This window comes from Engystomops pustulosus, chromosome 4 (assembly GCF_040894005.1).
Source record: "Engystomops pustulosus chromosome 4, aEngPut4.maternal, whole genome shotgun sequence".
NCBI lineage: Eukaryota > Metazoa > Chordata > Amphibia > Anura > Leptodactylidae > Engystomops > Engystomops pustulosus.
In genome coordinates this window covers 74,716,707-74,740,383 of record NC_092414.1, presented here as the reverse complement: position 1 = coordinate 74,740,383, position 23,677 = coordinate 74,716,707, and the positions used below count along the sequence as shown (strand labels likewise).

At 40.9% G+C, this 23,677-nt stretch overlaps 1 long non-coding RNA gene across 2 annotated transcripts; it reads left to right on the top strand.

Moving 5' to 3' along the window:
* Positions 1-395: 395 nt before the first annotated feature.
* On the top strand, positions 396-16,004 carry LOC140126632 (uncharacterized). 2 transcript variants are annotated; one of them, XR_011854868.1, is made up of 3 exons: positions 396-632; positions 13,264-15,408; positions 15,714-16,004. It is a non-coding gene; the product is annotated as an uncharacterized lncRNA (long non-coding RNA). The 2 variants fall into 2 exon arrangements; XR_011854869.1 differs by lacking the exon at positions 396-632 and adding an exon at positions 6,626-10,016.
* The last annotated feature ends 7,673 nt before the right edge of the window (positions 16,005-23,677 follow it).

Here is a 23,677-nt window from a genome sequence, read left to right as displayed (position 1 = left end):
CCAGCTTCCTGGCAACGTGGCAGAGGCATGTCTATGCGCTCTCCTTGCACGCAGGTTATGACGCCATGAGGCATCGACATGGCACAGTCATAGTGTGTGGGTAAGGAAGAGAGTATAGACGTGCCGGGACGCTGGAGCTGTGGGGAGAAGACGAACCATATGGAGAACAGGACGCTGGGAGTGAGCACCAGAGATAAATACTATGTTTTTGGGTTTTTTTTAATACTCGAGAATAAGCTGAATGGGGCTTGGCTTATACTCGAGTATATATATGGTAATTATTGTGGTGCTAAGTACAGTATATCACTTCAATTTAAGAGTTTTATTTTATATGGTATACTTTGATAACAATAATAATCTTTATTTATATTGTTCCATCAAATTACGTAGGGGTATTAGTCTGATAGACCGTGGTAGGGCATTCCAGAGAATTTGTGCGGCTCGGGAGCAGTCCTGGAGGCATGCATGAGAGGTTCGAATTAAGGAAGAGAATTATCTAATATCACTAGCAGATTGAAGAACACGGGTTGGACTATAGACTGAGATGAGAGAGGAGAAGCAGGGAGCTGCAGCATTATGAAGAGCTTTGTGGATGAGGGTTATTAACTGAAACTGTATTCGGAAGGAGACAGGTAAATAAATTAGTCTATAAATAGAAGGTTTGCTGATTATTTCACAAAATACTAAGTTAGGAAATGTGATTCCTACTGTATCCTATAAAGCACTTCCTGATTTGTAAAAAGGTGCTCACCGGTGACTTCATATCAGCCCTTTTCAATCACTTAAGCAGTGACAGATGCACATTGTACCTGCACACCTCACTGGCTCCATCATGTTATCAGCCTCTAAAATGATTGACCTGTCTATACATGAAACAAGACATCCCTTCTTCACAGCTTTGTCTACAGCCAGTGCTATTGATTAGAGAAAGATGGATGGCTCTGTGTTCTGCCTGGAACAGAAATACATGACTTGATCTGTGACTGCTGGACAAACAACACACTGTATATACACATGTAAGCATGCGGTACAGAGCAACCCTTATAGCACAATATTGATGCTGCTCCAGAACCATATTGATTGTGCAACAAAGGGGTTAAACATTGGCTTCTGAGTAAACAGGACTTCTCCGTATGTACACAGCAGCTGATTAAATAGCACTAAGTAATTTCTGCTCCCAGTTTATTCTGGATTGATTTCTACGCTCACACTGGATACGCCAGTCTGTAATTCACTGGGGGATAATCATTTCTATAGGAGACAATATACAAATATTTTCAACTATGAATAATTTTTTGGCATGTCACATCTACAAGCAGCCTGCTCTCTCTCATGTGCCTCTTTGTTCAAAATGAAAAGCTGAAACAGGTATTCCCTGCTGTTGCCAGGCCTCCCGTTAAAGTCCAGTCACTTGTAATATGCACAAAGTTCATGGTATCATTGCATTTCATACCTGGTAGACACGGAGTGCTTATTCCATTGCCACTCTCCCCACATATTTTCCAGTGAAATTATACTAGACTGATGCTGTGGATATTGGGAATTTAATGTGATTGGAAGAGCCCTCTCCATACACCCACAGCCGGCATATGACGTAATGGTAAGTCCCATGTCTGTAAGGGGTTAAGCAGCGCACTTTTGCTGAATGCTATAAGGCCATGGATATGTGGTGTGTATATGTTCTATATGAGTGCAATGTGTGTAAGTATTGTAAGTGTTTAGTCATACTATCAATGTCCATATCCAGGTTCCAGTTAAGAATCGACAGTACACAAACTGAGCACTGCCACATTAAAGGGGTTTTCCCACGAACAAAAGTTAGGCCCTAGCCATGGGATAGGGCCTAACTTGCTAATCAATGGGGGTCTCAATGCTGAGGCCCCCACAGATCACGAAAATTGAGTGGTCCGATAGGGTCCCAGGTACCTATGTTGGACCCCTCTCGTCAATCCGTCAGAGTAATGGAGCAGACGGCTGCGCAAGACTGTTCTGCTCCATTAATCTCTATGGAGTTGAAGGAAATTGCAAAGAAATTGCTGACCGCTGAGACCCCCACTGATCAGCAAGTTAGGCCCTATCCCGTGGATAGGGCCTAACTTTTGTTCATGGGAAAAACCACTTTAACTCACAATACACATGGATGAAAAATTCTATGGGCAACTCTAAGTGACTGAGGTTTATGGATGAAATAATTTTAGCAGAACATTATGTTATGTGGAAGGTGCATGGAAGCCACAGCATGGATGTGAACAGTCTTCTCACTGGAGTCTTGCTGTCCTTTCCATGCTACAAGTTGGCTCTGCTTCATGTGCTAGAATAACAAGTAGTGGTTTTTCTATAATGTAATATAGGTCAAGATCTACATAGATTCAGACATGTTTCAGTAATTACAAGTAATTACAGAACTTCAATTCCGGGCAATCATCCAAAGATTACCATTCACAGTCTTATAAGCGGGAAAGAGTAAAGGGTTAATATAAGGATATTATGACAGCATGAGTTCATAGACTGGGCTCTAAAAGAGAGATATTGCCCAGTTAATCTTTGTGTCATTTATAACAAAGATGGAGCTATTGGATGAGATGGGTTAAGAAAGCTGATGAGGCCATATTTAATTAGAGAAGAACAATACAATTTTATAGATGTCTACGGCACTCGCTTTTCTTTGATCTTAATGAAGCATATCACATGTGTCGTATTGGAGCAAACATGCTGTTTTTAACCATCAAAAGACCAAGCACAAACTGACTTAAAGGTCATGCATGCTCAGGTGGGGTTTTTGGGAAATACGCAAATATGTTTTCTCAAGTGAGATAAGTAAATCTTTGCCTTAAAACGTCATTCAAAGCAGCCCCCTACAAACCTACAATCAAAATCACACATGATAAACTAGGGACACTTGCTAATTGAACCAGGGCTGTGGTTATTGGGCTGTGGTATTTGTGATTTATGACCACCTTCATTCTAAAATCAACTTTTAAAATTCTGCTATTGAGCCTGAATGGTTCATGGGGGTTAACAGAGCCCCTCCGTGCTGCAGCTTCACAGGCTGTTACAAAGTGCAAGTAGAACAACCCGCTTCCATTGTGCTGAAACTTCCTCTGCTGCAGTGGGATTCAGAGGGAGAGGGAAGTGCAGTGGGAACAGGAAGGTGAGACAGTCTAACAGCCTGTGAAGCTGCAGCACATAGGAGCTTTGGCAATAGCCCCAGAAGCCCTTCAGGCTCATGAGCATAATTTTAACCCCTTGCCGCTCTGCGCCGTAGCTGTACTGCGCTGAGTCCCGCGAATAGCGCTCAGCGCAGTACAGCTACTGCGCAGAGACGATGCCGGTTCAGCGCTGTATAGCAGCCGAACCGGCATCGTTAGCCGCGGGATTTCAACGGTAATCTACCGTTGCCATCCCCGGCTATCACCCGCGGTCGGAGTGGGCTCCGATCGCGGGTGTTTAACCCGTTAAATGCCGCGGTCAACGCGACCGCGGCATTTAACATGCCTTCTGGGGGTCTTTACCCCACGATCGGCCCTCCCGCACCGTTTTCGGGGGGAACGATCGCTGTTTTGGCACCTCTGGGGTCCGATCGGGACCCCAGAGAAGCCTGGAGGGTTTACCTTTAAGATGGCGTCTGTGACGTCATCTTAAAGGCAAAGTGTCAGCCTATGCATCTGCATAGGCTGGCACTGATAATACCCTGCAATACATTAGTATTGCAGAGTATTATCAAGAACAAGCAATCAGATGATTGCTTGTTCATATCCCATGGTGGATCATGTAAAAAAAAGTAAAAAAAAATGTTTTTCAATAAAAAATTACTTTATAAATCACTAAAAATGCCCATAAGCCCCAAAACATATAAAGAGACATATAACGCTCAAAAAAGTCTAAATCATAACACAAACCCCACATATATAGTATCACCGCGTCCGTAACAATCCATAGAATAAAACTAAATAACTATTGAACCCATATGATGAACGCCGTAAAAAAAAAACGTTAAAAACCCGCCAAAAATTATGATTTTTACCTATTATATTCCACTAAAAATGCAATAAAAAGTGATCAACAAAACATATGTACTCCAGAATGATATTGTTGCAAAGAACAACATGTCCCGCAAAAAACAAGCCATCGACCAGCTCTGTAGCCAAAAACGTAACAATGTTATGCCACTTGGAAGACAGCGATGCAAAAATGATAGATTTTTCCCCACATTAGGGTTTTATTTGGCAAATTTAGTAAAACATAAGAAAAAATATTCATGTCTGGTATCCCCGTAATCGTATCGACCCATAGAATAAAGATAACAGGATTATTAGGATATACGGTGAACACGAAAAAAAAAAAAAAGTAAAAAATCCAGTACAGAATTGATGCTTTCTACTCATGACCTCAAAAAAAGTTCGAAAATTTTCAACAATAGGTGATACCAACCCCAAAATGGCAACACTGGAAAAAGCATCTCGTCCCGCAAAAAAAATGCCGTCACATGGCCCAAATAACGGAAAAGCGAAAATTTTATAGCCTTCAAAAGGGGGCAACCAGAAAACTAAAATCCTGGCAGCTGCAAGGTGCTCCTTCCCTTCTGCGCCTCGCTGTGCCCCCATAATACAAGTAATGTCCACATGTGGGGGGTCGCTGCACTCAGGAGAAATTGTAGAACAAATTTTATGAGTTTTCTCTTTTTATCTTTTGGAAATGTGTAAATTTTAGGGCTAAATGAACGTATAACCGACAAAATTTGACCATTCTAAATTTCACCGCCATTTTGATTCAATTACTATGAAGATCTCAAGGGGTTAACAATCTTTGTAAATGCTGTTTCTGATAGTTTGAGGGGTGCAGATTTGAAAATGGGTTGGTTATATAGGGGGTTTTGATGCTAAATATGTAAAATTTTATTTCAAACAGTATTTATCCCCAAAATAGTCAATTCCGAAAATACGGAAAATCGCTATTCGATTTGTAGGCCGCGTGACGTCAAAATAAATTATCCAAACATTTCAAAAATTATGAAAATGTAAAGTAGACAAATGGGAAATGTTATTCTGCAAGTTATTTAGGTGGTAAATCTATCTGCCTGAAAACGCGGTGATTTAGAATTTCGAAAATGGCAAATTTTTCTAAAAATTCATCATTTTTTTTCCTTTTTTTGTAAATAAACGCAAAACTTATCAGCCAAAATTTACCACTAAAATGAAGTACAACATGTGGGGAAAAAACAATCTCAGAATCGCTTTGATAAGTAACAGCGTTCAAAAGTTATTACCACAGGAAGAGACACTGGTCAAATTTCAAAAAAAAGTTGCGAGCCTTAACCTGCAAACAGGCTGCGTCCTTAAGGGGTTAAAAGTTGATTTTTGAAGGAAGGAAACCATAAATAACAAATATAAGAGAATTACCATAGTCACGGTGCCTGGTTCTATAAGTAAGTGTCTATGAGTAAGGCCGGCGGCACATGTAGCGTTTTGAACCCTTTTTTGGGCCGTTTTTAAGCATGTGTTTTTAAAAAACAAATCCATTTCTGACCATTTTAATTAAGATAATTGGTAAAACCGGTCAAAAATGGATGCGTTTTCAAAAAATGCATGCGGTTTTTAACTGGCTGCTTAAAAATGGCCCAAAAACAGGTTCAAAACGCTACCTACGTGTGCCGCCGGCCTAAGGGTTTATCATGCTTGATTTGGATAATAGATTTCTTTTAATATGCAACAAGATGACTTTTATAAATAATTTTGACTATTCTTTGTTCAATTCCGTTAAAAAGGGAATTTCAAAATAAAACTCATTAACATATAAACAATTTTTTAAATGGAAATTAGTGAATGCATTTCATTAGCTAAAGCTAAAATATGTTCACATCATAAATTCCCTTTATTACCAAATGTTAAAAAAGGATAAATCCCAAGGTCAAATGGTTCTTTGAGCTTCACCCCATCTTGAACAAAGAACATAAGTGCCTTATGACATGACAAAAAGTCTGATTTCTAAAGCCAGTTATAGATGGACTGTTTAATACTGCCCAACTAATTGCCCCAGGACTGATGTCATGGACTTTAACCTGTCATTGACTTCTTGAAACCTTCACACCAAGCTAAATGGCCCCAATATTTTAGTAGTATTGTATCCATGGTCATATAATTACTGCAGAGAAAGGTTTATTGCGTGGAAGTACTTGGTCTGACATAGTTGCTCTATTTTAGCCTTTTTATAGAATTCCTTCATTTCTTCATTTCCTTGTTTTCACATGACAGTATTCTGGTTATTACTTTGTATCAGTGTGTGGGAGTCAGAAACAGAGGTGGGTCCAAACACAGAAGATTTTTGATTATGCTTTTTCTCTTTAGGATACACTCAAGGTTTTAGCTTACAAGTACTGATGCACAATAATGACCAGAATCCTGTTGTGTGAATGGCTTTATTCGCTATTATTTTTAGAATCATTATTATTATTATTTTCAGACACTTCTTTATTGCACAAATACATTGTAAATGCTTTTATTTCTACTCTACAACATTTCTGGATGTCTATGGACAATAGCACCACTGACCGCCTGGTCTTTTGAACTTGGATACAATGTGTATTTCATGTGTGGTCTCCTACTTCCCCCAGGACATACAACTCAGTGATTTCAGATGTGTTAGCTGCTGTTGGCCAATATCCTAGAATATACTGATATATAGTTTAGGGTGCTGACAAAACACATGGATGGAAATCCCTGACATGCACAATGCCAGTTCTTAGATGGACACAATGTGGACTTCAGAAAACATCAAATGAAAAAAATCACATCACATGGAAAACATTTGCAAGTACTTTTTCAATACTCTTGATGTGCAAAATATATTCAGAAATCACCAAAATCATGTCATCGATAAAAATGGGAAAATCGCTAATAGAATATGAATAAAGTTAACAACAAGCTTATTTTTATTTTAAAACATAAGATACAAGTATAGAATACAGCATGTTAAAGCTCATTGATTCATAGATAGACTTATACTGGTGGTGGATATTCTCACAATAGTTTTCTATTGAAACCTTAGAAACATGGTCTTTTTTGATGAATTATGCTATTATTTATCGTAGCCTTCACTTGCTAATGTGTCTTTTTAAAGGACATAATGCATTTAGTGTGTTATCACAGTAGGCATTTACTTTATTACATCAATCTCCAACAACTTTTCCATATCCAGGGCTTATCAGCATCATGATCATTTCTATTTGAAAAGGACATGGATCAATAGGACAGTGTGCACTTCAATAGGTCTTCTGGGGGTACTTACAAAAGATTTTTCCTTTTCATCAATCAAAGTCCTGTCTTTCTGTAGAAGGTTTTTTTATGTTATGCAAACTGGTAGTGGGTGGGACGAAAACTAAGAAAAGTATACGCTGAGTGTACCCATTGGGGTCAGACAGTAAGTCACCTTAAAGGCATGTGGAGACTTAAAGCCATAGATGCTCCACTAGGGAATTCTTGGAAGAATGCAAATAAGTTTTCCAAGGTGTTAAATGGAAAACAATGCCTCCTTTTTCTACCTTGAAAGGCAAGGCTTAACACCAAGTATGACCTACAAGAAGTCTAAAAACATGGTGTGGGATTAAGCCAAACCAGTTTATCTATTCCAGAAGGAACAGACTTCCAACTGTAGACAGCACTGTTTGGACCTGGTTGGGTCTCCTCAGTACAGCGGGAACTGATTTGGCTGTGTGAGAGGCTATTGACTTAAGGCCACCTTGAAGCGTACCCATTGACATACTGTTGCCTCCATCTGACCACTATACATCGCACCCAGCAAATAAGCCATGATGAAAACATGTAGCGACGTATGTGCTCAGCGGAGGCAATAGAAGGCTATGGGTAGATGATGCAGTGTCCTGCATCCCTCCTCCAGGCTCGCTTAGCGGATACATGGCTCAGCAGGAGGGGGGAAACTGGTGATGTCACCGTCCATATAAGACCCCTGAGGAAGCCACATTTGCAGGCGATACGCGTGGGGCTTTTATCCTCAGCTCCCTCTTGTTCGGACACTTGCCACAGGTAATATTCACTTATTACTTTTACTCAGTTGTAGCACCATGGCATTCTTTACTTACAGACTCATAGCCGGTATTTTTTGCATGGTGTACCTATATTGTATAATCTTGAGCTCACTGAGCAATTACTTATTGAATACCATTGTTGTACTCTTTGCTGTCTTATATAAGGCCTTTTTGTCTACAGGGGGAGCTGATGGTGTCAGGATAACCAATACTATTATATGTTGGGTTTTCCTGTATAAGAAAATTTTTAATGTTTTTATCTTTTGGCTTGTGTTGTGGTGTTTTGTGATATTAATAAAGAATCCGCTGTCTTGATCATATGGCATGTATCTATTGGAGGACAGTGAAATCACTGGGGGGAACACCCCATACATTAGCAGTAGCCTATCACTGGCTGCTGCCATTGTATACTCCCCCGCATTCAGGAGAGAGGAGGGGTCCGTGGGTGAGATATCCCACTGTATAAGCAAACAGTGGGATATGTCTGTGCCATATGTTGTGAGGACACACTGGGCTGAGCCTGACATGTCTTTACCATGTATGGCACAAAATGTGATGTGAACCCAGCCTAAATCCAATGCACTACATTGACACGCTCTCCTAAAGCCCTTGAGTTTGTGGCTATAGGAGGAGAGCAATGACAGCTTCAGCATAGCGATCTCAGGTATCAGCTCCGTGTAATGTGAGGATACACAGGCCACTATTTATGTCCCATACCATATGGAATGACACATATCATACCCTATCTATAGGATAAAACTGGGATAATCATCATGCTATACTTATAAACATTTAACAATATAATTCCATAATGTGGCTGATACAGGGACAGGAAAGTTTAAAGTAGATTTTCAGAAAAGAAAAAATCAAAAATACAGTTTATAGTTTCCATAATTGTTTTCAAAGACAGCTACATTCCCTATGCCGTAAAATGTTCTTTAAAATCCCTTTAATAATCCATTTGATCATCATTGTAACGTTCCTTTAGGGCCCAGAGAAGAAGCTCCAATAGCTCTAATGATTATCCGACCCTGCTCACTCTTCCTGTAGTTATAGGCAACCTAGGATGTGAAACTGAAACTCATATGTCCTTTGCTTTCTAGGTCTGTAGAAGGAGGCCTTGGGTTCTGTCTGGCAAAGTCTGTGCTATGGTGTTAGCCTGTGTGCACACTGAGAGGACCCTTGGTGCCATTGGATCGCCGTCACTCACCTAAAATATATTGTAGGGAATTGTCATTATTATTATTGTAGGTACAGTATGCCAGGTTTCTGGTGTATTATTGGTTGCGCCCTCCTTTTTACCAACCATCCCACTCTTTACTGCCCATAACCTACCCAATATTTACCAAGACAATCCAAATGTGCACATATTCTTTCAAAAGTCACAAATTTAGGTTGCTCAAATACTGGTGTCTTGCAACATGTAAAATAGTTGCAAATACCCAGCAGACCTTAACAGCTCATATGCCAGGTTTATCAAGCAGTCTAAGTCACTACGATAAATCTGACATACAGAAAAGCTCCTACGTCTAAAAACTGGCGTCCGATTCCTGCCTAATGATAAACTTCCACAATTGTGGAAGTATGTATTTACATTGCATTGCACAATTTAATGCATTTATATCACATACACAGATGGACAGTAGGTATACACAGATCTAGTTTGATAATGTGGTTTGTATATTGTCTAAATTACCTAATTTTGTTATAATACTGAAATATAAAATATATTTTTCTTTTTAGCATGGTTAGACTGTTTGGCTAAGAAGTAGCATTGTTATATAAAAATACATTTATGCCTCTAGTTCTGCACCCTGCAGGGCATATTTTGCTTTTGGAGTCCCTTCTCTTAAATCCTGACCTTCTTCTTTCAAATGCAAGTGGCACCATGGAGACTGATCAGTCTGTGATGTGATGGAATATACTGATATTAGGGCGTGCACAGCGGGGGAACTGAGACTGCCATTAAGACAAGGTGACAGAGTCATTACACAGACAGTGTCTCTCACAGGAGTCAAATATGATGGATTTAAAATTGAATCAAGTCTAGTTGCTTTGATTTATTTGTTCATTAACTATCAAAGTTGCTATTAACTCAAGTTTCCAGATGTGACTGAAATGTAAAACAATATTTTCTGTCCCAAGGCCAGTGGACTATTTAACTCATGATTGACTGTGTGGTATAGTATCGCTGCCGTTCTCATCTACAGTTTACAGATGATGTTCATCATTTAAGTCCATAGAGTGAAGGATTAAATGGGTATTCCAGGAATCAGCATAATTCATATTCAAATGAGTCATTAAAATATGAGCTAATATGTAATTAGTTATTTATTGGACATAGACTGTAATGAAGAATTAAAATGCTACTGGGCCGTTGATTTCCTCTGTGCGGAGCAGACAGAAGATGGCCACTGGTCACATGTCCGCATCACATGTCATGCACCGGCCTGCGCAGGTCATGTGATTATCACTATGTTTGGCTGTAGTTGGTTGGTTGCAGTGCATCCAGAATGGTCAGTGTTATGGTGAGAAGTCATCTCAGTGAGGTAATGTGTAGTGATGCCAGTTACACACACCATTACTATGGTAACATAGTAGGACAGTCACGAGTCATCATTTTAATCATCAGTGGGAGCAGAGTATAAGAGAGAGGAGCTGTTACTAAGAACTAAGGGATCATGGGACTTGTAGTTTCCAGTGGTGGCCATCTTGGTGATAACTCTGCATACTTTAGAGAGGCCATAAATTTTGTGAGTCATAAAATCAAACTATTTAAGCTCCATTTTGTGACTAACGACATTGAGTTTTGTTATATTCATTTATTTATATCATCATAGGTTTTTGTATCAGACATTCATATTCCCGGAATACCCCTTTAAGTCAAACATTGTGCTGCACATATTTTTAAAGAGTCTTCTTAAAAGAACAGGTGTCAATGGATACTTCCAATTTCAGTGAAACTACCTGTCCAGGTAATGTGTATGAAAGTTTGTTTTCTCCAACATCTGCAGAAGGATTAGGCAATAGGAGTGAAACATCCATGCTAGTTTCCGAATGATTTTGACTGAGCACACTAGTAGGTTACTTCCCAAGATAACAGGGATTGGTAGTGATGAAATCCAATCCTCCTATGTGTAAGAGATGGAGGCAGCACTAAAAGAGCACCAGCTACTTCAACTACAAACTTAGAAAACACTAAGTACTAAAAATTACTAACAACGTGGTAATACAAATATTTTAAATAACAGAATGATACATAAATAGACAGGCTATTTACAGCAAGTCAGGTAATAGGTTGTAAACTTGCTCCATTTTCAGTTTTAAGCATAACACCATGTCCAATGAAGAGATCTAGTATTCTTGAAAGCTCACCATCAAATATACTGGGTTAGCCTCAAAAAAATATTGCCTGATTTCTTCCTTAAAGGAAACCCACCATCAGAAATCTACCTAGAAAGGTAGATCTAATGGTAGGTGGCTAGTAACATGCTAAGCCCTAATCTATTTTAATCTAATCATAAACACCCTTTATCTAATATGCTAATTATTGGCCGAGGCTGCAGAGGCATTCAGTAGTCTCTCCAGGTAGTGGGAGCAATGGCTAATCCACGCCCCAGTAGCCTCTGCCGATAATTAGCATATAAGTTAAAGTGTACTTTAGTTTAGGATATATTTTAGGATCAAGTAAAAATAGATTCGGGCTTAGCATGTTACTAGCCACCTACCATCAGATCTAGCTTAATAGGTACTGTAGATTTCTCATGGTAGGTTTCCATTAACCACCTTTAAGATACCGTTCCCTGGAGAACACACCAACTAGGGAACTTTTTATCCATGTCACCACTAGATCTTTGGCCCAGGATAACACTACCTTTAAGACACACTGCATGGGTTTGGTACAGATTTGGCACAACTTGTCTTCAATAAATACCCTCCTTTGGATTGTTTCTCAACATCCCTTCCCCCTTGATCTTTTTGGGGGAAAAAAACAGGTTTAGGTGGGTCAATGGATCCTTGGTCTATTTTTGCAGTTTATATATCATCAGTGTGTGATCCGCTGCTGAGACATGTGAAGTGATTCTCAAAATGGAAAGTCTTGAGCCGCAAACACATGCAGGAATAGAATTTGCTCTGAGTGTTCCACAGTCTCCTCATGTATCCGTGAAAAACACACTCATGTGTAGTAACCCATTGAAATGAATATGTTAATGTGGATTTATGTAGCATGGAAGCCAGCGCAGCTGTGCCAAAATTTGATCGCGTGTGACACAATCCCCTGCTAAATACCTGCCCCAGCAGCGCAAATCCCGAAAACCATGAACAGTCCGATGGAAGTACGATCCGTGACCCTTAGTAAATAAGTCCCAAATGGCTTAGACAGGTTGATAAATGTGGCACCTGAGGTGTTATAAAGTAGATACACAACTTTTTTAGCTGAAAGTCACAACATTTTTGCAGATGTGACATTCGTGAGGCATTTCAAAAACAAAAAAACTGACCTAACTGCAATAATACCCGCAGTGGTGGCAAAGTTACTGGTGGTCTCACTCCAAGTCTAGTTTTTAGTACATTGCCTCTTCACATATGTAAGTGTCAGTTGAAGTTCTGATCTCATATGTACAAGTAACCTTCTATTGATTTATATATAACAAAAAAAAACACAAAAACAGAAGGCCTAAGGGAAAAGGGGGAAAAATTATTGAACAACATTACTTGTACAGTTTAGCATAAATAATTGAAATGATTTCATCATAAAATTTTGACAATAATACGTGTAATGGCTCTGAGCAGATTCCATCATTGTTTTCTCCAAGCATTAGATTTGCTGTGTTCCAACAAGTAAACAGAACTAATTAGTGGAGATGTTACTTGATGTAATAATAATGGGAGCTGTCAATTTCAAGGTATTTTATTACCTCTTTACAGGAAAATACTTTCAGATTAACAACATTGTATACTTTAAGAATCTTGTTTCATGTTCGGATGAATACTGACCAGCAGCTAATGAGTTTAGAATAATCTTTGCAAAAATTCAAATGATTCACAATAGCAAATGTTAATGGCTCCTCATCAATATTAAGGTTTCTTTGTGTTATATAGAATAGGTCAGTGATGGCGAACCTTTTAGAGACTGAGTGCCCAGACTACAACCAAAATACACTCATTTATCACAAGTGCCAATATAAGCTGTAATTTTTTTTTTGTTTTCCTTTCAATAGTACCAGCCACCTGAGGACACTGATGTAACTGCAATCAGCAGGGCAAATTCAGACTATCGATGTTGCTTCTCTCCAGGGTCCTGCTGTACGGGCCCCATCGGTTGTACAGTCATGGAGCCAACATGAGGACCTTCAAAGATTATCCGGTCCTCTCCACACTTTCACATTTTTCCTTTAGTCCCAAGCAGCCAAGAGATTCTAGGTGCCAGGCATCCTAAGTTATGGCTCCTATATTCCAGGACATATCTCATACAGTCTTGGCCACTGAGGTGCCTCCTGTGGGCACAAATGAGATATGGCCTTGGCAACTCAAGGGTTAAAATAGCACTGAGATGAGTAAATCTGGACTTGCCTGGGACTGCAATTAGATTCTTTGAGTCCTGTCTGGTAAACTCTGTGCTAGGGTGGTAACTTGAGTGCCCAAAGAAAGCACTCTGAGTGCCACCTCTGGCACCCGTGCCATAGGTTCGCCACCACTGGAATAGGTAAATAGGGGGATGCTAGTGGGGAGGATGGACACAATGCCAGGACTGTTGTCTATCTTTGGTAGGTAATGGTAAAGTTTATTTAGCGGATGAGCATAGTAAGAGTTTGGCAACTGTGTATCTCCTATAGGTATGCCACAGCATAAAGCATAATTCATAATAGCCCAAATGTATCATGTCTCTTACATTGAAAATGCTACTGCTAAATGTATTTGGATGGCAGATATTAATGGGCCGGCTATGCCAAAAACCTATTATTGCAGACTTTGTGCATTCAAATAAACGTACAATATGATTAATTTAATAAGGAGTTTGTCTTGACTCTAGATATAGCATTCTATAATGAAGTTTGCTTTTGGATCCAGTTGTTTGATTCAGACAGCAAATAATTCATTTCAGTTTGTTGAAATTTGTTTTGGATGACAAATGTCACACAGACTACTGCATCATGGTGAATCTAAATGTTGCCTTAAACATTACCTTTTATAGATTTTCAGTGATTTTACACACTGGGAAATTGTACCCATCACCTGTATTGTAATCACTAATTTAACAAGGGGACATCATATGTGAACAGGGGCGTAACTAGGAAAGACTGGGCCCAGACTTCTGCACGCCCCCCCTTTCCCTTAAAAAATATATACATATTTGTACACACACATGTTTATACAATACCAATGAGAATCTCTGTCTCTGACTGTCACTTTCTCTATGGGGAGATTTATCAGAAGTGTCTGAGCAGAACTGCTCTAGTTGCCCATGGCAACCAATCAGAGCTTAAGTTTCATTTTTGCACAGCTGTTTATAAAATTCCAGCTGATCTCTGATTGGTTTCCATTGGCAACTGGTACAGTTTTACCTCGGACATTTCTGATAAATATTCCCCTTTCTCTGTATCCCTATCCATATTACCTCACACATAAGATGTCCTATACTCATTGCCTATGGTAACCAAACACAGATCAGAGCTCTAATTAATGACCTGTGGCAGAACAGCAACCAATCAGAGCTTCCAAATGCCACAGCAGCAGCAGACAATGGCTCCTGTGTATGGTGGGTAATAAGTGGATTTTGAAAAGCACGGGGTGAAAATTTTGACTCAAAACCCAGTCTATGACGTTTCCTGAGTCAGAGAGAGCGGTTGTGCAAAATTTGGTGATTGTAAACGAGACAGTGCAGATTCCTTTAGCGGACATATATACAAATATACACACACATACACTCACCTTTGCTTGAGAAAGGTTCCAGGTCTAAGGAGCCTAAACGTAGCCTTGACACGTGTGAATAAACGAGTACGTTTTCTGTTTTTCACAAATCTTGGAGTGCTGCCATTTTTTTGTTTTTCTATGTATGGATGGACCTTGGTTCAGGTCCTGGGAAGTGCACCTGAGTTCTCTTGTTTCCTGAGTGCTGCCACACCTTTTTGTATTTTTGATATTTGAACTTAGTGGCTAGCACCACTTTTTGTATCCCCCCCTATTTTTTTTTTCTAGTCTTACGACTACACCATGGATTTCTCCAGTACCAGTGTTCCAGGTGTCTTCGGTTTTTCTGAGGAAGAGAGGGACCGGATTCTATACAACCTCGAGGGAGACGCAGCTTTTCTGAGCATACCATCGGCGAAAGACCTCAAGAGAAGGCTTGAAACCGAATCCAAAAGGTTGAGACTGCATAATACTACCTTGGGTGAATACTACAAATGTAACCGTATACCGAGGGGTATGAGATCCACGATGAGACCGAATTTGTCTTCCAATAATAATTTGTTCTGCACTCGTTTTTTAACAACTCTCCAACCAATATGCAAGAGATGTCATTTTATTAAATATTGACTTCCTACATCGCATAATATAGTCTGTCTCGGAATGGGTGACCAGTATTGAGGAGAACTTAAAAACACTATTGAGTGAGGATGAACTAAATAAATGTAAGATTACACTTACCAACATGTTGTCCAAATTCCAGATTGAGCAGGAGGATATCAAAAGGAGAAAGTGGCACCGTGACTTAGAGGACTACCAGTTGGGTAGAGTATATAACTGGAAATTTGAGGATAAGAAGCCCAATGGATACCAAACCAAGGGGAACATTAAAAAACATAAGAGGCAAAACAGCAAACCTAAATCCCCCACTGATCACAATTCTTTTTTGGAGGAGGTCTCATTGACACCGGACTCGAGAGAAAAGCAACCAGGAGAGGGGGCAAGCACAACCAGAGGAGAAGAAAAATCTCCACAGGCCAAACAACCTATGACCTTGACCAGATGCCACAACACGAAAAAGAAAACCTATTCGTGAACATTTCTTTGACCCAACTGAATGAGGTACAATAGGGGCTTATCTTTTTGCCCTAAGAGACATATTGATTGGTTTCAACTGGAGTTAGATCTACAGGCCTTCATCAGGTCTATTAAACTCAAGGTGTTTTTCTCTGAACACACTCCTAAAATGTAACCTAGATTGTCTGAATTAACACTGAGAGATGTATCCACATCTCTCGGTTAAGAGTAACTTTACCCCCAATATTATAGATCCAGCTATTGAAACCTTTCTCATTGCTGTTAAAAGAGATTTGGATGTACTCAAGTCAAAGGGAAGAACTGGGTTTAAATACCCTAACATGAGTCGTGATGAAAGAGAGACATTGAGGACTCTTGCCCATAATGACAACTTGGTTATCAAACCAGCCGATAAAGGCGGGGGGTTGTCATCATGGACAAGGCTCACTATATAGCGGAGATTGAGAGACAATTAATGGACGTGAATGTATATTTACAGGTGTCCACCGATCCCAAATTCGCTATAGAACGAAAATTGAAAGTTTTGATCGATGAGGCAGTGTCGGGTGGGATCAAAAATGATGACATAAAAAAATTCTTACTTATTGAGTCACCTAGAACTCCGGTTCTATATACTTTACCTAGGATCCACAAATGCTTGGAGAACCCCCGTGGCCGACCCTCTGACTTTCTGTTAAAACTAGGTGATATTAGCCTACCCACTGGTACAGATGTCATAGTTGTCTCCTTTGATGTAGTGAGCTTATACACTTCAATAGACCATGTTAGAGGTATTGCAGCAGTGAAACACTTCCTTCTTGAGTCTTCCCAATACTCGGAGGAGTGCCATGTATTCATTTTGGCGCTCTTGGAAATTATATTGACTTGCAATTATTTTCTATTTAGAGATCAGTTCTTTGTGCAAACCCAAGGAACTGCCATGGGGTCGAGTGTGGCACCCACTTACGCGAATATGTACATGCGCTTTTTGGAGGAACACCACATTTATGTTTCACACCACTTTAGACAGGTCTTATGTTGGTGGCGTTATATAGATAACACGTTTGTCATCTGGACTGGAGATGAGACACAACTACATACATTCTTTGACTTCCTGAACTGTATTGATCCCACTGTGAAATTCACTTATGTACACTCCAAGAAGGAGATTCAATTTTTGGATGTCAGAGTGTCACTCGAGAACAAGATACTCGCCACAGATCTGTACACAAAGAAAACGGACAGGTACAGCCTTTTAGACTTCCGTAGTTTCCATCCGAGACGGATGATTAAGTCTTTGCCTTACAGCCAGTTGCTACGGGTGAAGAGGATTGTTGATGGGGACCCCCCACTACAAAAAAGACTAGATGACATGGCAGACAAGTTTCGCCAGAGAGGTTATTCCTCGCCCATTTTAGAAACCCATAAGAAGAAGGTGACAGATACTGACCGGGAAAAAACTCCTAAGCAATACACCCCACAGATCAGAGACTGATAGACTCACATTTGTCACTACCTACACCGAGACTAGTCCACTTATTTCTAACATAGTTAGAAAACACTGGCCCATTTTGAGAGATGGTTTGGGAACACCTACCATTTTTGATTAACCTCCTTTATTCGCATATAGACGAGTCAGGAACCTACAGGATGAGTTAGTAAGATCGGACATTGGCCCAAAGAAAAAAACTGTACAGTTCTTTTTATTTACTAGGAAGAAGGGATGCTTTCCATGTTTAAATTGCGTTAATTGCAAAACCATTGTCAAAGGGAATACTTTTACCGACCGTCATACTGGGAAGGAGTTCTTCATCAGACACTATCTCACTTGTTCCTCGGCTTATGTCATATATCTTCTTGAATGCCCTTGTGGCTTATGGTATGTTGGGGAAACGAGCACGGAACTGAAATTGAGACTGAGCAATCATAGGCAGTCCATCAGGGACAGGAGAGTTGACTTACCTGTCTCAAAACATTTTGTGGAGGCCAAGCACACGGAATTCCAACTACGAGTCAGAATCATTGACCATGTCCCACCTCACAGATTAGGGGGAAATAGGCTACATAGACTTCGTAGGAAGGAATTAGAATGGATCCATAGATTGGACACTCTGAAACCCAAGGGTCTCAATATCAAATTTAGAACAACGGAGGTTGCGCTGTAATGGGCGTATACCTATGTAGGTTGGAATCTTGATCTCCTTATCTGAATCAGTGAAACATTGGTGTATGATATTGTACCTTTGTAACTTAAGTTATTTTCTGTCAAACCGTATACTTACCATTTTCTCTTTTCTTTTAGATTTTGCAAACACTTCACTAGAGGCACCCCACTGTTTTCTACACAGATGTGATCTCCGCTGATTATCCTAAGGATCAGACACAGTACATCATGTTTCACCTCTTTTAGAAACCTATATTAGTCTATAGGGAGACTGCACCTATTTTGGGCTGCAAATGGTTTCTATTATAGGCTATAAGTAGAGTGTTAACCTGACCCGCAATATGCACCCGCTGGACTCAGGTCCTGAAAGGGTAGCTACGGATCGGGCCGTGCTAATAACTCAGTCACAATATTGTGACTGATGTCAGTGCATGGACTCTTTGGACCCATTGAGACCTGGCACCCTATTTTGAGATAATAGTCTCGCACTTACTAGATACTGTACAGTCTTCCCTCTCACAAGATGGCGTCACAGACCTGTGTCATACGCAGTGCTCCATGGAGGCACGCTGCAACCACACATCCAGTCCGATACTGATCCTTAGGTAGGCGCTAGATCCTTATTATATTTATGCACATGACTGCAATATATATTTATCTTAATGTTTGTATGCAATTGTGAAGCTCTTTTGTACTTTGATATGTGACTTTAATCCTGTATTGCTGTGATCACATGCAGTGGCGTAACAACAGCCGTAGCAGCCGTAGCAGCTGCTACGGGGCCCTCACTGCCCAGGTGCCCGGGATGACGGCGAAACCAAAGTTTAGTTTATTATTGCCGTTTTCCCGGGCCTTCCCTCCCTGCTTACAGTGGCGACCAGGCTTGGCAACAGCACGGCAACAACAGGGGCCCCGCCCACAAACTTAATCTCCGCCTGCCTGCACACATACATCAGTGGCAGGGACATCTGCTAGCCCAACTATCTCACTTGTGGCCCGCCCATCTTGCCTGTGTTCCTCCCGCCCATCCGTCTTGCCTGTTCCCCATCCGGCTAGTCTGTGTTCCGCCCACTTCATCTGTGTCCCGCCGTCTTGCCTAAGTCCTGCCTGGCCCGTATGTGTCCCGTCCGTCTGCCTTGCCTGTGCCCCACCTGTTTCGTTTGTGTCCCGTCCGTCTTGCCCGAGTCCCGCCAGGCTGGTCTGTGCACCACCTGTCTGTATGTCTTATCTGAGTTCTGTCCTGCTTGTTCCCGTCTGGCTCATCTGTGTCCTGCCCGGCTCACCTTTCCATCTTGCCCGCGGGCGGCACGCACACCTGGTCTGTGGGTCACCCATCCATTTCATCTGGTCTGTCGCCTGCTGGTCCTTGCATAAAGATGCAAGTACTTTTATATGTATTTTAAGATCCGTGTGTGTATGTATATATATTAATAGTTGTATATGCTGTATGTTTATGTATGCTGTATGTGTGTGTGTATCTGTTTGTATGAATATGCAGTATGTGTATATATGGTGAGTATATATTGTATGTCTAGGCATATGATGTATATATGAATGCATAAATGTGTGTATATGTGTGTATACATGTATGTATATGTGTAAGGACTCATTCACACAAACATAATGGGGACCAATATGCGGCCGCACATTTGCACATTGACGTGTATGGCGTCCAGTCTCTGTGCAGTTAGCATACGTAGTCTCACTGCGCTGTCCATGACCATGCATGGTGAAATATAGCACATGTCCTATATGTTGCCAGCTGCTCGCTTCCCCTCTCCAGCGCACGGCTGTATCCTGGGTGAATGCACTACGTGCAATTTGACTCACTAATGTGCAGATTGTTCCAGATTAATAAAGACCAAAAACTTGAATATAGTGAGTGCAACAGTTAATTTTTCTGGCGCACACAGTTACAGAAACACTACATAAATACATGTGCAAACAGTTTGTACATGTATTTAAGTGCAAAGTACACAAGGAAACTGGTGCAAAAACACTAATAAATGTGGGCCAGTGTGAGTATATAAATGAATTTATGAATGTGTGTGATTGTATAAATGTGTGTATACAAATATGTATATATTTGTTTAAGGTACCGTTGTTCACACCACCGTTGCCCACTGTACCGTAGCATGGCGGGCACATGGTGGTGTCAGGGATAGGAGTAGGAGGTGAGCGCTGCTATAGAGTAACATAGCGCACAGCGCCGTAATACGGGAAAAGATAGGACATGTCCTATCTATGGGGGACGTATATCGGCCATATATACGTCCCCCATACGGCACTGTGAATGAAGCCTAAGAGGAAGGGGGGCCCCATGCAAAAAACTGCTATGGGGCCCTGTCTCTCCTAGTTACGCCTCTGATCACATGACTTGTAAAATGATGTCACTTCCTGTGTATTTTATATAAATCTTTCACTGTGTTACATGCACCTTTGCTTGAGAAAGGCTCCAGGTCTAAGGAGCCGAAACGTAGCCTTGACACATGTGTGAATAAACGAGTACGTTTTCTGTTTTTCACAAATCTCGGAGTGCTGCCATTTTTTTGTTGTTCTATGTATGGATGGACCTTGGTTCAGGTCCTGGGAAGTGCACCTGAGTTCTCTTGTTTCCTGAGTGCTGCCACACCTTTTTGTATTTTATATACATTTTTAATCAAACCTTAAACAATAATCTTACTGCATCACCTATAAGCTACAAATAACTACACATAACATTTTTTGTTCTGCATACTCTTCAAAATTGTCAATGCCTTCTGAAGAAGTAAGTAGACATTTAATTACTCAAGATGGATAGGCAATCTAACATTTCAATATAAGAAGGCTAAATCTATGACATCTGTAGGACCTCCTGCATTATGCAAGGGTTTCACAGGAGTGTGCTCTTGAGGGAACTTCTGCTGTGCATTAAACAGCCCATGGGGAGTTGGAGAACACAATTGCTGTTTTGACAGATGAGTGTTAAATAATCTTGTGACATGAGCTCTTTAGTCTTGAGTCACGTAGTGAAGTCCATTGAAACTTATCTCTAGTAGTCTCAAGGGTCCGTGTGATTTGTACAAATTATCTTAAACAGAAATGTCAGGATGAATTACAGTTGTCATGCTCCTTACAGCATATCTCAACCCTTTATTTTTAATCATGATGTGTCCTTGAGTATATGTGACCAAATTAGATATTGCTGGAGAGCCTTCGCTAAAGTAGGCTGGATGAATGGCAATTATTCACTCAAGGTCAATGTAGTTTGTTATATAGATATTCGCTCAAAGTACTAGCATGGCCATGATGAAACAGTAAATATACTTACAAACATCAAATGCAAAAGTCATAATCCCAAACCAAAGAAAACCTGTCGTAATTTCTGTATTAAACAAGATCCAACACAAGAAAAATAGGGCAGCATATTCTTGTTGGACCTGAGCAATCCCATAAGAAGTCAGGGGGGTCTGATAGGCTACCTAGTGCACTCTGATCTGCCTCTCTTGTTTTAATCACTTTCCCCATCATATATTGCTGAAATAGCTGCAGAAAAGATGTCCTGGGACAATCCCCCACCCAGAGATCGCAATAACGCTTTTACAAGCATGTACCATGTGGCTTATTTACTAAGGATCCGCGGACCACTCTCTCATCGGAGATTCCGACTTTTTCGGTTTCGCGCGGCTGGGACAGGTATTTAAAAGAAGATTTTGTTGCACACGATCGGATTTTGGCGCAATTGCGTCGGCTTTCATGCGACAGAAATGGGTGGGGGGGCGGTCAGTTGGATGATCCAATGGAATCGGACTGAGCTTGAGGTTGAACTTAAAAATTGGGTTGCAAGACATGCACTTACATACACCAGGAAGAAAAAGGTAAACATTGGCGGACCTGTTTGGGGGAGCGACACAAGCAGGAAATCGGGTGCACGATCTAAGTGCATTGCGGCAGAGTTCATTATCGTCGGATATTCGGGAATGGGGATTACACCCGGGACAGGAAAGTGAATGTGCACCAGTGTCTTATATAATTTTTTTTTTCTCTTACAGAGGCAATAAGTCTTATTTTTAGGGTATTGACCAAAAGAAAGGAGGAACTACATGTATAAATAATGTGAATAAGCGAAACACATAAGGAGAAGCTAAGCAAATGAAGAAAGAGACATGTGCTATATCAAAAACTGTACAATTTTTATTGAGATCCACAGAAAACAATAATGTACCCCAGACAAAACATATAAAAACATCTAAAAAGGAAAAAAAAATCCTATATACAAAGCCCATGGGAGGGTTAGGGCATATGATAAAGCTGACCAAACGCCCCTCCCAATCCAGCCCCAAACCCTACTACTGTCCTGTTACACAGGTGGCAAATGTGAAATATAAAATAGTGACGACTCACCCCCGAGGAAGCCACATTTAGTGGTGATACGCGTGGGGCTCTTCCAGCCATTCCCCCTCCTGTCCGACTCATATGGTAATTATAGTGACTGGCATTGTATTTGATATCTTTATATTTACATCCTGACTTTTTTTTGTTTGTCTGGCCCTGTCTATCATTGGTTATCAGGCCTGTTTTGCATGTTATAGTCATAGTCGCTATTATTATTTGTTGACTCTTATGTCTTGGACCATTGTGGTGCCAACTTCGGACATTTTGGTGCTCATTTACTAAGCGTCCAAACCGCAGACCCGAATCCTCGCCGGACAACGTGCCGCGGGATTGCGACTGGACCGGGTAAGTAAATGTGCCAGTTTTTTGTTTGTTTTGTCGTGACTATTTTATATTTCACATTTGCCACCTGTGTAACTGGACAGTCGTAGGGGCAGGGGCTTTTGGTGGTCTTTATCATATGCCCTAACCCTCCCACACGTTTTGTATATTGGATTTTTTCCTTTTTAGATGTTTTTATATGTTTTGTCTGGTGTACATTATTGTTTTTCGTGGATCTCAATAAACATTGTATAGTCTACCCTGAGTGGTCTCATCACCCTGGCACCCAGATTGACGTGCGGTTTAGGGAGCGTTTAGGGAAGAGTTACGCCTTGAGAAACCCCAAGTCCGTCCATGACGCCTTCCTCGCCTGGCTCCTGCTTTCCAAAGGCCGCTCCAGCCTCCGGTCGTACCATCTGCAGATGGTCTATGGAGGTGGACAGAGTCAGACTCTCTTCCCAGGAGCATATCAGAAGACGTCAGAGAAACCTCTGCCTTTATTGTGCTAGTCCTGAGCACTTCCTTGGGTCTTGCCCTATCCGTCCCCAGCGTCCGCGACCTAGGGTTCTTGGGAGAAGCATCCCTAGGTGTAAGCAGCACTTCTCCGTGCCTGATGATTCCTGTGCTTCTCAGCATTGGCACGGGCACCCAGACCCAGGTCTCTGCCTTCTTGAACTCTGGTTCTGCAGGGAACTTCGTGGATGCCGCTCTGGTCTCCCGGCATCACATCCCCGTGGTTCGCCTCGAGAAGCCTTGGTCATCTCCTCTGTCTGTGGCCAAATCCTCTCTGA